Source organism: Alligator sinensis, unplaced genomic scaffold (genome assembly GCF_000455745.1).
Source record: "Alligator sinensis unplaced genomic scaffold, ASM45574v1 scaffold458_1, whole genome shotgun sequence".
NCBI classification, from domain to species: Eukaryota; Metazoa; Chordata; order Crocodylia; family Alligatoridae; genus Alligator; species Alligator sinensis.
The window spans coordinates 577,784-591,465 of NW_005841944.1; positions in this window are offsets into that span (position 1 = coordinate 577,784).

A 13,682-nucleotide genomic window follows, 5' to 3' on the forward strand; every position below is an offset into this window, starting at 1 on the left:
GGAGAGAGGTCCATTCTGGGTTTGCCCAGCCACACTGGATCAGGGCAGGTGGATTGGAAGTACTCAAGATGAAGGACTCCAATTTCCATTCCCCCCCATCCAGAATGGACCTCTCTCCCCTGTCTTCTCCCCCTTCCATCCTGAGACAGCAATGGGGATGGGAGAGGGAAGGCAGGGCTAGTGCAAGAGGTTGCAGACAAGCAGCCTCTCTTCCTGTATCTGTTCCAAATAAGAGCTCAATTCTCCCACCTTCCCAACCCAACAGCTAACATTTGCTGGAGTAGGGAGGGGTGGTCTAATTCATAGTGCTTTCTGTGAAATGCCATGAGTTAGATGGGGGAGCTGCACTTCTGTCTGCACTTTCAGACTAGTGTTTCAGTCAAGCAGCACCATGTTTTTCCTCTCTAAGGGATGAATACTTTTGTTAGCCAACACTGGAATTCAGTATGTACAAGAGGAATAATTCCAACAGACTTAATTTGTCAGAAAAGGCAATACCACATGACCAAATTTTCTCCCAGCCTGGATTTGGTTTTCTGGGAGAAAGTTATGCTTTGTACTGATTATTGATTGCAAGATCAGAGTTCTAGCTCTCTTTTCATAAGACTGCAGGGCAATTTGTTTTTCAAATCTAGAACATGTACCCAATTTAGCTGTCAAGGTGTCCAAAATACAGGGCAATTATCTTGTTTTCAGCTGTCTTTAGCAACCTGGGATATTCATCAGAGCAGCCATTCACCTAGGGATGTAATTCTAACAGGCATTTTTGAAGAAGAGGCCCAGACTAGTTTTACATTAAACAATGGAAATTGAGGTTTCTTTCATCTTCGGCTGGCATACTTTTTCCTTTTTAATACTTCGCATTTAATTATAAATACAAATTTAGTCATTTTAAAAATAATACACACTAGTTGCCCCCTGTGCAAAAACATGTAAAAGAGAACAAAGTAAAATAATGCTTGCACTAAAGGTGCAGCCATTGACTTCATTCTTGTCCTTTTGTACCAGTTAAGGGCAAAAGGACTACTGTAGATGCAGCACAAAGGGAACCTGGGAATCAAGTTGAAGAGTTAAGGGATCAGTATGAAGCACTAGCTTTGGAGAGCCTCTAAATGAAATTCCCTCTAAATGTCTTTCTCTTAATGCCATTCATTCCCCACTCCTCCAGAAATGTCAGTGTCATATTGAATGTAATAGTTTGAATGTTTGTAATAGTTGCCCATTAGCCAGTTTAGAAAAAGACAAGATTCATCTTCTTATCTAAGCCATTGTTTTGGCCTACGTGCGGAAGGTCCTGACTTTGCTCAAAGTCTTCACTTTTGAATTTTATCTTTAGAGGCCTTTAACAAAGTTAACATAAAAATGACCCTTAAGCAAACATCCCATATTCTGAGAAATCAAACCCTAGGAGCCTTTGAAAAGATTGGAAAGAAAGGAAATTCCCCAAAGTGATTAAATGATCAACGAAAGAAACTGAACCTAGCAGAAACCTGTTAAGAAAGATCTGAGCCCAAATTTGGAAGTAGTGACAGGTTTGGGTAGGAGGGGCCCAAGACAGCAACTCACTAAATAAAAACTGTAACCTACTGTCCCAATTTGGAGGTAACCTCACTTGTAGAACAATGAAGGAAGAATCGCAAGTATAGGCCGGATCAGACTGATCACCTGAACCACCCTCTCCCTGAACACGAATCTCTTAGTTCATGCTGAAGCTGCGGAGTGCCCGAAAGGGACTGAAGGAAGGAGACTTAGTCCTATCTATATTGAGGCCAGCCCATTGAACCGTACTACTGAGGCCAACCCATTAAATTGTACTACTGAGGAATGAAAGCATATCTAGGTGTTTGGCTTCTAGGATTGTAAGTATATTATAAAAATAATAGTATTGATTCAGATTTAACTTTTAGTTGTAATTGTAGTTGTTTTTGTAATACTAATTCTTATAGCATTGTTTCAAGGAAGTGCATTTGGAGCATTGTTTCTGATATATGTAGTTATTGTGTTCTTAATGTTTGTGGTATTTCTTAAAGCTAAGCAGTGTTATATGCGTAGCAAAGAATTTTAAAATAAAATTGTGTTGTATGAATTAAGTGTGTAATCATTGTGAAATCGTGCAATCAACTAAATACTCCCCCAGCCAGTGCATCAAATGAATCAGTAAGTTGTGTGGGATTTTCTCTATTCCATAACCCACTAGAGACAGGAAGTACAGCAGATGCACTGTACCACTTGGAGCTTCTAGGCTGGTTCCACATCCCACTACTACTGCCCAATGTCCTTTCAGGTCTGTGAGGGACTATTGCTCTCCCTTGTTTTCCTCCCCTCTACAGTGTATTATGGTGGGGGGGGAAGATGTGTTTTTAAACCTTAAACATATTTTCTTCTAAAAATGCTTCTCCACTGTAATGTACATACTACGTTTGTTAGTGCAGGGTTGTGAATAATGCTAAGCAAATCCTGCTGATATGTACATATTTAGTTTAAAAAATGTAGCAACTTATGCAGCATTTCTAGGAACACACAAAAATAAAGATAAAGACAAATTTTGGATCTGCTGACCTTACACAAATGATTTATTTTCATATAGCAGTTTTCATTCATAGTGTATCACAAAGTGCTTTGTGAATACCACATGGTGCATTCACTTTCAAAACAAAAACCTCTGCATTTCTGTGGTAAAAGATGTCTGCCACCAGGCCATAAAGAAGCTTCTGTGAAAATATTAATCAGGTGGAGGAATCGGGCCTTCTATTATTACTTTTACAGTATTTATTTTTATTTTTGTAGGTAAGGGAACAGTTAAATGTCTGGTCAGTGATTCATCAAGAAACAGACAGACAAGGCACTTGTATCTCAGTGCAGAGTTTATAGTCAAATGGGTGATATACTAGCCCAAATCCAAATTTAATTCCTTGATTTCAGTGATTTACAATGTGGAAACTGATTTAATAAACCAAACAGTTAACATCAAGCTTACTTATGATAATGAATATCACAAACTTAAAGCTGAGCTGGGGACAGGATATCTGTCCTATTTTAAGAAATCTATTATTGAGGTGTCAGGAAGCAATATGTTAACAGGAGCAATGTTACCCTGGGTTGGGCATAAGCTACATAGCCTAAGGTCCTAAATGTGCAACCCTTAATTTGTATCAGTGAGCACTTACTCACACAAGTAGTTCCTTTGGCTTTAAGTGCATTCTAGTTCCCATACAATAGTGGTCGACAACTTTTTTTCAGAACCAGAGCCCTTTTTTAATTAAAGTGCAACCCAGGATCTACTGTGCACCACCCCACCCCCCTCACCCTCCTGCCCAGCAGGTCTGTCTGTGGGGGAGGGAAGGGGGATAGACTGAAGCCCCCATGGTAAGGGAAGGAGTGCAACAGGGGCTGGAGTGAGTGGAACCCCAGCCAGGCTGGGAGGATCGGAGCCTGGGCAGCTTGTCCAGGTGCACGGGGTGGGGGGGTGGGGGGGACCCTGCTCCTATGTGCACCCCAGTGGAGACCTTGGGGGCATGTGCCCCCCAATCTGTATGTGGTGGAGGCAAGTGCTACTGTGAGCTGGGCATTGAACCCTGAGCCCCACTGCAGCTGCCCAAGGGGATGTGCGATGCCACTTGTGTCCTGCCACTGGGCAGGCAGGGGGTGCAGCTCAGCTCAGCGGTGGGACGCACGTGGCATCGCATCACTCCCAGGGCAGTTGCAGCTCAGGGTGCCAAGCCCAGCACACAGTGACACCTGCCTCCGCTGTGCACAGATCAGGGGGGGGCATGTGCCACCTGGGTCTCTGTTGGAGTGTGCGAAGCGACAGGAGCCCCCTTGCATGCCTGGATGAGACTCCCGGGCTCAAATCCTCCCACCACCTGGCCTGGCCGGGGCCCCACTCACCCGGCAGCTAGGGGCACAGAGGGGAACTGTCCCACTTACCTGGCCCAGCCCCAGCAGCAGGGAACGTGGGGCTCAGCCCAGCGGCAGGATGCATGTGGCGTTGCACTGCTCCCATGGCAGCTGCAGCAGGGCTCAGGGGGTAAAGCTCAGCGTACAGCAGCACCCACCTCCGTTGCGCACAGATCAGGGGGGCACATGCCCTCTGAGCCTCCGCTGGGGTGTGCGCAGCAGCAGGTGCCCCCCATGCACCTGTATGAGATGCCTGGGCTCTGTCCACCCAGCGGCAGGCGGCACGGCAAGGCATGGAGGGGGACTGTCCCACTCACCTGGCCCAGGCCGGTGGCAGGGAGCCCAAGTCAGCCCAGTGGCAGGACACATGTGGTATCGTGCCGCTCCCGGAGCAGCTGCAGCTCTGTATCTCAGCCTGGCGGGGGACTGAGTACATGTGTTAAAATAAACTAAAACAAAAACCAAGGACACTTTGTGCCTGAAAGCTTGTTTAGTATCTCTCCAACCACACAGCTGGTTTAATAAAAGATATTACCAAAATTTTTCTTGCTTCTCGCATATTTCCTGAACTATCATGGGTACAACAACCCTCCAACCTGTCTTAGAAAAGGCAGTTTTAACTTTTTGCTTCCTTTATCACTAAGATCTTATAAGTTGATAATGATTTTGAAAGACAACGTGTACTCAAACCTTAGTTTGTGTGGGAATATATTGAAAGTCCTGTTGCAAACTAACTCTTTTTGTTTGGTGTTCAGTGTCCGTATAGCAAGTGTCATGATGATTTTATTTTATAACATGATGTGTTTAATATTCTATATGGAGTGTAGTCTACAATATGATAGGTGTGAAACATTACCAGGAATAAAGTACTGAAAATGTTGGGGGTGGGGGGGTGGTGGTATATGTGTGTGTAATATATATATAAAAATATAATTAAAATGCATGCAGTAAATGATGGCATACTTCATGTTAGAACTCATCTTAAGTACCAAATCTTGATGTTCATTACTCAGACCCCGGGCAGACATTATTTCCATAACATCACTCTGTGGAAACTGTCACGCCATGTGACCTGCTCTCATGTTCAGAGGGTAAGCTATCCAGAGGGGAATTTGCTCTGCCAGCAAGGAGAGCTGGAGAGCTGCTGGCAGGGGTTGTCATCCCTTGCTTCAGCTGTGGAAGTGAGAAGCTGGGCTACTCCTGGGGGAAGGAGCTGAGAGGGACCATGAGAAGGGTTGAGGGGTAGGATGCAGAAGCAGCACCAGCTCTCCAGGACCTCAGGCTGGTTGAAGAAAGGAAGGATTGGCAGAAAGTCATGACATCTCCTGCTACTTTGCACTGGGGCAGCAGAGTTAAGCATGAGTTACAGAGCCCACCTTGCAGGAAGAGGGAGATGGGGAGAGAGAGAGAAATCTATTCTGGGATACTGAAGGACCCAACCAAACACTCCCACCCTATATGAGACATGCCACATGTTCAAATTAAAGCTAGTTTGATTGGAACCAGCTACAAAAATACACCAAATTTTTTCAAGCAACAACTTTGTGGCTCATTGACTATTTTTATTGTGTGATCATTACTTTGCATTTGTGGCATGTCTAAACTTATTGTGCAATGAACCAGTTTATTGCACAATAGAAGTAAGGTGTGTAAGGTGCCTTAATACAACTGCAATGCAGACACCAGAAGCAGAATAACTACTTGTGGTGCTGTGAGGACGTATCCTTTTGAATGGTTTATTGAAAAAATATGTTTTTCCTCCTATTCTGATGCTTAGCAAAGCACATCTGACTTAGATGCCTTTGTTTTTAAATACAATATGGCTAGAAAGGGTTGGGGGAATACAGATCAAAAGGCTTTTTTCCTTTTGGAAAAGAAAATGGTTTACTTGTCAACAGTGACACCACATTTTGACTAATTCCCACTATATCTTTAGGATGCACACTGTTAAGTATAACTTAGATCTCTGCTGCTGCTTTCACCTGAAGGCAGCATATTTCCTTTAAGTTATATGAAGAAGCGCTTAACATAATTAAATCATGTAAAGTATGTGAATTTCTATTACATGCTATGCATAAGTGACAGCAGAACAGAGCCCTCAGGCTGATTTCCAATACCCAGGTCTACATCCAACTTTTTTAACAGTTTCCTTATTAGCCATGTCATGTCATAAATAGGTAGTCAAGTTTCATCTCAGCTGTGAATTTAATTGTTTTTAACAGTACTACTGTTTCATCACTCTTGCAAAGTGCCCTTTGGTGAGTGGATTTCATATACTTTTAATATTGTTAAAACAATGATTGGTAACCAGAAGAAGGAACTTCCATGTTCCAATTAGTAAACAACTTGCGAAGTTGCTCCTGAACTGGTTGGGAGCCCATAAAGAATGACAGTAATGAGACAATTACTATAGAAGATAGATCATTACTGTGCTGCCTTCTGTGTTTTGATCTTTTTAAGGGGCTGATAACAAAGTCCTGTAGGCAGTGCCCTTTTGGCTGCCTTCAAGAAATTAAATTTGTGGAAAAATGTAGCATTTGGGGGCTATACATTTATTTGTTTAAAGTTGCTGTAGCCAAATTTAAATGTTGATAGATTTGAAATAAATCCCAAGGCTTTCCTTTTCTTTTAATTATTAACAACTTTATTATGATAAAAAGAAGCTGAAATATGCAAAATAAATAGTTCTTGAATTAGCAGTAAACTCATTTTTACATGGACTTTTATGCTTTTAAAGGTGTCAGAAATTCTCTTGGACCTGAAAGCTAAATCATAAAGCAATTAAGAACTTTAAGACAAAAACTGCAGAAAATAGAAAAAAACAAACAAACCCACAGCTACTGCACTGTCAAAAGTCACTAAGTCTTTTTCTTAAATGGTCTGTAGAAGCTTATTCCACTTATTAGGTGTAAGTGGATTTAGATGCCTAAACGTGATCCTACTACATTTTCTCATATTTAATCCATACCTTTCTCCCCTAAAACCAGCTGGGAAAGATTGGGGTTTCATCACATTGTATGTGATGAAAAAGAATCCCCACAGGTCCAGAAATTTGGTGGGCAAGGAGGGGAAGAGGCAGAGTGGTGGCAGCGTTAATTGCCATATTAACGTTGCCACTGTTCCTTGCCCACAAATTTCTGGATTCGTGGGAATTCCCTCTCCTCTTCCACACACCAGATCAGGCTGGTGCATGGGGTTGGTCCATGGCCAGACCCAACATTGCCTCAGACCTGACAGTTGTGTCCGATCTCATGCGCTGACTCTGGAGCCATGTACTGGAGTTGGACCCAGCATGCTGAGTCAATTTATGTGCACTGGCTCTGGGGCCATGTGCCAGGTTGGACTGGTGCACTGAGTTCAGGACTATACAGTGGCTCTGAGGTTAGATCATGACTCCAAAGCCAGTGTACAGTCCCAGACTTGGTTCACTGGGTCAGATCCAGCACATGGCTCTGGTGCCAGTATGCAGGGTCAGACTCGACATGTAGCCCCAGACCTACCACACTGGGCTAGTCTGTGGGCCCCATCCAGTGCATGTGGCTGGCAGCAGGCTTGGGAGTGGGCTTAGCTCCCTTGCTGCTGCCACTCACTTACCTCAATTGAAGGCTGTTTTCTTTTTTTTCTCCTTCAGACTCCCCTGAAAAACCAAGCCGTGTACTACACATGGGGCATGCTGTATGTGAGAAAATACAGTATTTTATCTTACTCGTGTGGGGAGGTCTTCCTCTTCCTTGCTTTATGATTCAGTCTTAAGTTTAGATAATTGTATGTTATAAAAATAGATGCAAATGGATTTTCAGGGACTTAACCAGGGTAGAATGGGATTATACTTGGGTGCTTAAGCCTTAGATGCCCAATAGAACAAAATCTGGCCCTTTGTGCATAAGTTGAAGTCCATTAAAACCCCATCTGGATGTTCTCTTTCAGGTAGTCTTAGTTTGATGCAACTTAAGTGGTATACGTAGACACAGTTTGTGAAGTAGCAAAGAACTTGTTTACATAGGAAAGTTAGTATGTTGTAAGTTAGAGTGTGAATTCACAGTGTAGCCAACCTCCCTTTTGGATACCCCATATGCACTAAGACTTATCTTTGTACATAGTGGTTAGTACATTTTGGAATGCTATGAAAATGCAAGAATGTCCACATGGTGAATCAGGGTATGAATTTACAGCATGCTAGCTTACTGTGTCTTAACTTCCCAGAGCATGCTGTCCTGACTAAGAACATCTTCATAGTGGCTTAATATAAGCATGCATATTAACACCATACTTTAAACTGATTGCCTTACTTTATTAAGAAAAGCCTTAAAAATATTTGGCCACCCTGGTGGGTAAGTAGCACAGTCATGCAAGCAACAAGGATCTGATATTTCTCCACCTTCTGCACTCCGTCCCCCATGCCATTCCACTTTCGTTTCCCTCAGATTGGCAGGATCTTTAAGATAGCTTTGAATTTCAGATATTTGACAACCCAGGCTCTGTCATCATTTCTAAATAGTAGGCAACCTTCAATCCTCTGGATCCTGGTGTACATATAAGAGGTCTAGTCTGATGCTTGATGAATCTGTTTGTGGTTGAAAAGCCCAATTCAGGAGCAAAACAGCTTGTTACAAATTTCACAAATCTGTATGCTGTTTGAATTGGAGTCCAAGTTTACAGCACGCTGCTTTCTTTTTTCTCATTTCGTTTCCATTCTCTGGATCAAAGTCACTTCATATTGAGATGCACCCAATGCCAGATGTTCCCCCAAGATCAGACAGGATTCTGCTCTCTCCTTCCAGCTTTCTAAGTTGACTTGTGCAAAAATTATGTTGTTCAATATTTTGGTGCCACTATAGAGGGCGACCCTGCTTTCTAGAGCCATCTCAAATCTCATTATACAAAACATTCTTGTGGATATGGTCTCCTCCCATTCTGCTAACATGGCCAATCCACCGCAACCTGTTCTTCTTGTTAGTGGTTTCTGAGTGTGTCAGTCTTGCATGCTCCAGTACCTCTGAAAAAGTGGGAAGACTGAACACAAGTCCTTACAGAGCTATCTCATGTGGAAGCTGTTCAGTTTCTTGATATACCTACCATATGTATTCTGTGTTTCTGAACCATAAAGCAGGGATGACAGCACACAAGTCTCTCAGATTTGCATCTTCACCTTAGCTGATAGTTTGCTGTTATTCCATACACATTTCTGTAATAGCCTAAAATTCTTAGCTGCTTTTCCAATTCTATTAGTCAATTCAGTCTGAAGGTCAAGATTCCTGATGATTGTAGAACCCAAGTAGCAAAAACTGTCAACAACACCAAGAGTGATGTAAGGTATTGGTTCTTCCACCCCTTGATATATGATCAGTCTTCTTGAGACTAACTGCCATCCTGAAGCTCTTGCATGACTCAGAAAATCTGCCCAAGAGATTCTGCAGGGAAGATTTACTGTGGGCAACCAAAGCTGCACCATCTGCAAACAGGAAATCTCACAGAACCAGCTCTTTCACCTTGGTTTTTATTATATACCTTGCAGTGTTGAACAAGCCTCCCTCTAGTCTGGTTTGAAGATATATGCCATCATTGTTGTCCTTCAATGCATGAAGAAGCAGGCATAAAAAACAGGAATGAAAAGTAGATGTTAAAAAACACAGAAGCTAAAACACACCCATTTCACCCCATTGTTGATGTCAAAGGCATTTAATTTTTTTGTTTTCATATATACTACAGTTGCCTTCATACCTTGATGTAATGAGTGAATGATGTTCCTTGTGGCCTTTGCCCTCCCTCAGGTTTTTACACTGTCATTTCCAAATATATTTTGAAATAATGGCCTCAATTTGGGGCAGTGACTTAGCTCAGCATGTCCCTGGGAGGAAATTTGTTTTCTACTTCCTTCATTCTTGTAGTGACTGGAGATCAGAGTAATACAGACACTTCAGCTTCTGTTGTGCAGTTACAGTTCTCTATGGAGCTATCCAGCAGCCTGAAATACCCAGAGTTTACTGTGATCTACAAGTTTCCACACTCTCCTTTCTGTTGGTCTCTTCCTCCTTTTCCTCATTACATTCTCAACTCATACACACACTGAGGTCTTTGAAGGTGAAGGAGAGTGGTACTAGTAGGAAAGTAATGTGGGTTTTGTTTCTATAGTTGCCTTAATTAAAAAGAAAAAAAAGCTCCTTCTTTTCTTATCATTAAACCAGCCCTGTGGCCCTCTATCCTTTCAGGATCATGATACAGGAATGGCAGTGAAGGCCAGAACTTAAGCTAATATGTTATTATCAACAAGCTCCCATTCAACTCAAGCTGGGGGTGCTGGGGAGGCTAAGGATAATGGGCACCATTTTGTTTTTTATTCGGATCACTTTAAATATGGAAACATGGAAAATGTTTAGCATTGCTCTGGACTGAAATAAAAACCATTAAGGCTAGGGACAGATATTACACACAAACCAGTTTAAGTGATCAGAAACTGGTTTAAACCTGTAACAGAACACGTTCAGTGCACATAAACCAGTTTGAAAATGGCTGAAACCAGTTTGAGATAAACCTGGTTGAATATAGTATCAGACTTAACTGATTTGGGCCAAACCGGTTTATGCAATGTCTGTCCCAGACCCCTTCCTGTTTCAAGTTAAACCAGACTCCCCCAGTACCCAAGATACTTTGCAAGCCCAAGTGGGGCTCTGCACTTGCTCCAGCCCAGCAGGGCTGGCCCCACCCCTTCACTCCCTGGCTGGAGCTCAACAGAGACTGCAGGTACAGCAGCATCTGCCTGGTTTCCTCCTGCCCCTGCTCCCCTCACCACTTCTTGCTCAAGCAGGGATTTCCCCCCCACCCCCGCCTTACACAGACACTTCTCAGCATTAGCTAGCAGACCACATGCTGGCTACACTCTGTGCTGTGGCAAAGGGGACAAAGGCAGACATGACAGTGTTGGCTTACGGCTTTTTGGAACTAATCAACAGCTCAGCTGGTAATGTCCCTCCGTTCCTTCCTTGGAAAAAGTCATTTAGGAAGATCTTGAACTAATGAGGCTTTGTTTTGCTGATGGGCTGATAAATGCTGTGTAACTCCCTGCTGGCTCTCAGAGGAGCAGTGAGGGAGGCCGAATCCCTCCCTGCAGGGCCTGGCCATGCCCCCCTCAGCTCAGCACTGTCCAAGGGAAGGGAGGGCATGCTCTAGCACCCCCCAGCTTCAAGCCTGAGCCACTGCAGGCATATGCCTTCATTTCTGGAATGAAAAGGGAATGTCTATCCACCTCCAAATCAGTTCAAGCTTTGCAGGCTAGACTAACCTGCAAAGATTTAACCAATTCAGGCTCAGGTTTTTTTTTAATGTCTGTCCCTAGCTTAAGAGCACTGTTAGAATATGGATAAACACAGTTCTACCAATGGGCGACTGATGCCTCCTAATACTGGGGGGGACACCAGTGGCTGATCACTGACTGGGAAGTGGGGAGGGGGGGTCCCCCAGAGGCCGACCAGCGCCTGGGGGGGAGGGGTCCCCCAGCAGCCAAATGCTGTCACTGGTGGCAAACCCAGAAGTGCCGCTGGCAATTCTCTCAGTGGGGGGCATGGCCAATCTCAGGGGGTGCACGTGCACCTGTGTGCACCCCCTACGTGCTGCCAATAGTTCTACTGCAGTAATTAGATAGGATGTAACTGCTGGAAAGGTACCAGTCTGGTGTGCAGTTTGGGGATCTGATTAGGTTGTATCTATGCTTCATGACAAAGCTGTATCTTTAACCAAGTAAGGAGAAAACTTGTATTGTAATCACATCATCTGACCTAATTAGTTTATGGTATAAACAGAATTAAACAAACCAGAGCAAAGATCTTTTCTGCTTTGTATCAGTGGGCCTGCAACAGAGTTGTAGTTGTTTTTGAGAGGCCTCAATGAAGCACACATACAGGCCCTAGCCTCCTGGAGAACTGAATATTGAATATGTGCAAGCATGAAAAAAGAATGAACCTCACCTTGAGAACTGCTTCACCCAAGGCAGGAACATTCTGCAGAACAAAGACTAGAGAAGTGGAGTCCAAGTAGATCACAGGCTCTATACAAGTCTGTGGTGTGATGCAGCTGCACAAAAGGTGAATGTAGTTTTGAGGTGCATCAATAGAAATGTTAGGTGGAAGACATGGGAGGTGATAGTGCCTCTTTACTCAGCACTGGTTAGGCCTTATCTGGATACTGCGTGCAGTTCTGGGCTCCACATTTTAAAAAGGACGTGGAGAAGTTAGAGAAGGTCCAGAGGTGGGCAACAAAGCTGGTAGTCGGCTTGGTTGGAAGGCAAGTCATATAGAGAGAAAATGAAGGAACTAGGCACGTTCAGCTGGCAGAAAAGATGTTTAAGAGGGGACACGATAGCAGTCTTCCAATACTGGAAGGGCTGTCATAAAGAAGAGAAAAAGCATCTTTTCTCTCCTTCTGCTGGAGAGGAGGATGCAGACCAATGGCTTGAAGTTGCAGCAAATTAAGTTTAGTTTGGATGTGTGGAAAAACTTCTTCACTGTTAGACTAGTCAGGCAGTGGAACAGACTGCCTAGGGAAAGTTGTGGACTCTCCATCACTGGAGGCGTTCAAGAAGAGGCTGGATAGCCACTGGTCAGGGCTGATCCAGGCATAGTTCTGCCTATGTTCTACTATGGAGATTTCCCATGCTTCTAGGGTTTGCTGGTCCCCATTCCCCTTCCCTTTCTGCTACATGCGTCAGGGTGTTTTTCAGCCTCCCTCAGGGGCACTGGGTGTTGGCCACAGCCAAGGCTGGGGACTTTGACTGGGGTGTGCCAGTGCTCCTGCTGGGACCAAAGCTGGAGGTTCCTGGCTAGACGGCCTTGACCTTCTGCTCAGGGTCAGATGAATTGCCATACTTGGGGTCAGGAAGGAATTTTATCCCCTGGTCAGATTGGTATGGACAGTGGGGATTTTATCCTTTATCTAGTGGGGAGTGCAGCCCTTTACCTGGAGTTTCTTGAGCATATATAATGCACACATTTTTGCACAGAGATAACTACAGGGTGTCAAAAAAAAGGATACATTTCATTGGCCGCCATGGTTCCCCTGCTTTACCTGTGGCAGGTTAGGGTGTTAGGTCTGTGTTGTGTTAGGGCTGACAGTAGACTTAGTAGAGTTTAGGTTATGGATTGTACAGGATGGTTTGGACAGGGATGATCCTGCCTCAGGCAGAGGCTTGACCTAGATGACCTCTGAAGGTCTCTTCCAGACTTTGCTATGATTCTACAAATACCAACTTAAGTTTGATGCATACAATTTTGCACAGAATTAAGTCCAGGGTGTCCAACAAAGATACCTATACGCACAATATTCTGCTTGCTGCTGTGCATGCCTGGATTCCCCGGGGGGACGTTCCCAATGCAGGTGGTGGCCCGCGCTCTAAGTTAGGCTTCTTGCTGTCTATGAAAAGAGGAAGCAGGTGTCTCTCCCTTCCTAATAGCCTGCTGCTGTACTCATGAGACCCCTCCCCCACCCCCCAGGTTATGTGCGCGGGTAACCAGGGCTATAGACCTTCTCAGCCTTGCGCAAGGCCAAGGCCCGAAGGAGAGGCTTTGAGCCCCGACCCTAAGGCTGTAGCTGTGGCGCAGCGGGGCGTTTCACCTGCCTGCGCGGAGCTGGGCGCTGCGCTGCCGGGGAGAACCAGCTGCCCGCCCCGGCACCTCCACGGCCGGGCAGGGAGCAGCCCCGGGCGCTGCCTGGTGCACGAAGCGGAGCGGGGCTTGCTCCGACCCCCGGGCGCTGAGGCCGCCCCGGGCGCCTCCCGGGGGCGGCAGGAGGGGCCT